Source organism: Papaver somniferum, chromosome 5 (assembly GCF_003573695.1).
Source record: "Papaver somniferum cultivar HN1 chromosome 5, ASM357369v1, whole genome shotgun sequence".
NCBI lineage: Eukaryota > Viridiplantae > Streptophyta > Magnoliopsida > Ranunculales > Papaveraceae > Papaver > Papaver somniferum.
Window position 1 is genome coordinate 47,291,895 of NC_039362.1, and position 4,017 is coordinate 47,295,911.

Here is a 4,017-nt window from a genome sequence, read left to right on the forward strand (position 1 = left end):
TGGAAAGAACAATGGCTAATAATCCTCCCAGACTTGTAGGAATAATTATAAATGAAAATAAATCTAGCGCCTTTTAACGGGGTGCAAAAGGGAATTGGTTCAGGACTGCATCTTTTAGAGATCTAATTACTCACTGGAAAATCAGTATAGATTGTAATTAGAATTTTTGTTGTTAGGATGGAGAGTTTAATATTGCAATCTGTATTTTTCACTCGATTCTAATACAATTTAAACTTTTCTCTCTAATACAATTTGAATCTAAAGAACGATTTACATCCAACAATGATTTCACTGTATGCGGTTTTACAAGTATACAAATAAGAGGGAGGCCCCTCACATGATCTCACACTTTGAAGGATATTTTTTTAAAATAAACTAAACGATAACTGATTTGAAGCTAATATTTTAGGGATATGTTTCTCTTACAAAAATCAACATGCCTACCAAAAAGGAGTGCATAATACCAAACTTCATTATCTACTAATCTTAATTTTAACGGTTGAAAATCAGTTGGTTTTCGACGACTCATTTTTTAAATAGTAAATAATAGTGTTGTTATACCTCCCATTTTTGGTAGAGATGTAGATCTTTGTATGTCCAATGCTGTCCATTGAATGTCCAAAAATGAGATGTAGATCTTTTTCGATCTCCATTGAATGTCCAATGCTTCAATTTTTGATTGAGAAATGCACAAACATGAGCTTTGGAAAATGCACCAACTGCACCACCAAAAATTAGGTCGCGTAAAAAATCTTCAAAATGAAACAAAACTAAAAACAACAGAACACCGAGATTTAATAGATAAAACAAAATGCTTTAATTTATGGATTCTGAAAGAAGAATTAGCACTAGTAGTCACTACAAACAGTAGTTGAGTTATAATAGCAGGAAAAAAAACACGTTTGTGTATGTACATTATTGGGTGGGAAATACCTCAAATAGAGTAATGAAGATCATCATCACCAATTGCCGATGTCTTCTTTCGGTTATGTAGTTAAGTGGTAACTAGCAAGAGATCATGAACAGTTCTTTAATCCCAACCACTTGGGACAACAAATTCCTGCTACCCATAACTATAAGCATAAGAAGTTGCAGGTGCAGCATAATAACCAGAACTACCACCATATGAATCACTTCCATACCCAGCACCACCATATCCACTTCCACCTCCACCACCATAGACAATTTCTTTTACATTAAACCCATTACCTTCCATCGGTACTACTTCTCCTTTCTAAGGCTTCATCATCTCGCAACCCCATTACTCAAAACCAATTACACTTAAAAAGTTCTTCTTTTTTCTACTCCTTAACATCAATCAGATGTACAACATCAAATACCCAATTTCAAAATCACCATTCATCTGAAAATTAAACCAAAATTACAACTCTATCATTTAAATGAATTGAAAACTACCTAATTCACAACAGTTCTCACCATTTCATAAACTTCTTACCATGATGCATGACAGCTAGATCCGATCAGGAACCAAACCAAATAAGCTAATTCCAATTTGAAGCAATACAGATCAACCCATTAAGAGTACAATTGAAGCTAAGAATATTATTACTTGAATTGATTTTTGAAGATCAGAAATCAAAATTATACGGAAATAATATTCTTAGCTTCAAAATAATAAACAACAAAAGGAAACCAGTACTTTCTCACCATCATTCGATGGTCAGATGCAAAAGTCGAAGTGCAACCACCATAGAAACAAAGAACAACCGCCAAGATACCACAAAACAAGATCGGAACCAAAAATCAAAAAACACATATCAGTAAAACCCCCAATTCGAAGAACCCTAAACTCAATTTCTATTGCATGTAACAAATTAATCCAATTAACCATCTAATATAAGCAAAATGAAGATAAATAAACATTGGGTTTGATGTATTTACTCTTTTTGAAGACCTGAATTGCTCCGTTTAAAAAAATTTCCTTCTTCGTCTTCGCTAGTTTTTCTGGTTTGTTTTTCGTAGTAATGGCAAGAATGGAATGCGAAAGCACATAAAACTAACCAGAAGCAAAATGTATCGTTTTTAATGGTATGAACATGTAAGGATATGACAGTCATTTTCCCATAGAATTGAGTAGTAAGGCAGAATCAAGCATATCTAACTTTGATTATTTAATTATCCCTTTCATAGCCCAAACTTATTCGATTGGATCTCTTATCAATTCAGTAATACGTGACCATTCATGTAAGCAAGTAACAGACGCAGGGATGAAACAAATGGGATCTTAAAGTTCAACTGTACATATTGGTGTCAATTGTCAAAATCATCTAGCCCATTATAATTAATGATCAACGGATCAATTAATATAAGAACTAAGAAAATCCATACACGGTGAAATACAAGGACACATGAAACCCTAAGGGCCTGTTTGGTACAATTTTGAAAAACAGTTTTCAAAAATAGTTTTCCAGTGTTTTAAAAACATACCCTTTTTTTCTTGTTTTCATTTTCTAAAAATTGTTTGGTAAACTGTTTTTGAAAACAAGAAAAACCAACTAAATCGGATCAAATGTAAAGATTCGTCTAAGAGATAGTGATATTAGCCATGACTCACTTGCAGTCATTCCCCATCTCTTACTTTGTTCTGAAAAGAAGAAAAGAATAAAGAAAAGAAAAAAAGAGAAAACACAGAAAACAATAATTTGTTGTTTTCATTTTTTTGTTTTTAAAAACAGAAAACAGATAGAAAACATTTTCCGAAAATGTCCTTACCAAACGCGTTTTCTCCTGTTTTCTGTTTTCTCTGTTTTTAAAAACAGAAAACTGTTTTTGAAAACTATACCAAACGGGACACTTTTTAAGAGGGAAGAAGAAATAGTACAGGTAGATAATGATTTGGGATCTCTCCCACCATTCTTGTACTCTGGCGATCACCACCTTCACTCGTTATTTGTTTAATTTTTTTCTTCTAATTATTATTTATTTTACGGTCCGCGAGTTATAACCCCAAAGGTGTCACATCCATGCACAAAAACTCCACCAAAACAAAATGTTCACAAAAATCCCATTTAACATAAACTGTCTACATTACCCTTCTATTATTTAAATCACCCCAACAAACACAAAAATCAACCCAACCTTTAAATTTTATTATATTATCACCACGAACAACAACCCACCACCAGCAACACCACCACCGCCCGCCGCCACCGCCGCCACCGACCACCTTCGCCGCCGCCACCACCGACCACCTTCGCCGGCTCCACCGATCACCACCGCGCCACCACCAGAAAAATGATGAAACCAAAAATTGGTTTCACCAAAATAAGATGAAACCAAATTTTGGTTTCATCATAAAAGAAAGGAGAAAGAAGAAGAAGAAAAAATGAAACACAATAAGATGAAACCTTCCACCACCGTCAACTGCACCGCCCCCATCGCCACCACAACCATAATCACCACAACCACCACTACCATTACCTCCTTAACTATGACTACTTTCAACAAAAAAACAATCCACAATAAGATGAAACCTACCACCACCGTCAACTGCACCACCCCCATCGCTGCCACAACCACCAGCACCACAACCACCACTACCATTACCCCCTCTACTACAACCAGTTTCAACAGAAAATAATCCACCTGTATCCCACCATCAAAAATTGGCTTCACAGATATTAATATTCAACAAAATGAAAAAAATACGATGAAACATAATTAGGTTTCATCAACTTCTGCCAATTCATTACACTTTTAGCAATGCAGACATACACCTCTTTAATTGTAACCCATACTGGTCCTTTATGCAACACCTGAAGCTCAACTACAACTCTCATTGCATTAGCACCACCCTTACTCAGTTAATCCATTCTTTATCACTTCCATAACTTCAGTTAAGGCCACCACTACCAACAAAACTTCTTCATCAATACCTGGAGTACCGGTACCAGACCATTCTATACACATTCTCCTAATTCATAGACACATATAATCAAAACCACCATTGTACATACAATCGAAACCACATATTGTCATTTCACCAACATAACTTCA

At 35.0% G+C, this 4,017-nt stretch overlaps 1 long non-coding RNA gene across 1 annotated transcript; it reads right to left on the reverse strand.

The window, feature by feature from the left end:
* Nucleotides 1–219: 219 nt before the first annotated feature.
* LOC113281526 lies at nucleotides 220–2,186 on the reverse strand. The gene is made up of 3 exons (XR_003326213.1): nucleotides 1,457–2,186; nucleotides 934–1,363; nucleotides 220–719 (listed from the first exon to the last, which is right to left on the reverse strand). It is a non-coding gene; the product is annotated as an uncharacterized LOC113281526 (long non-coding RNA).
* Between the last annotated feature and the right edge of the window lie 1,831 nt (nucleotides 2,187–4,017).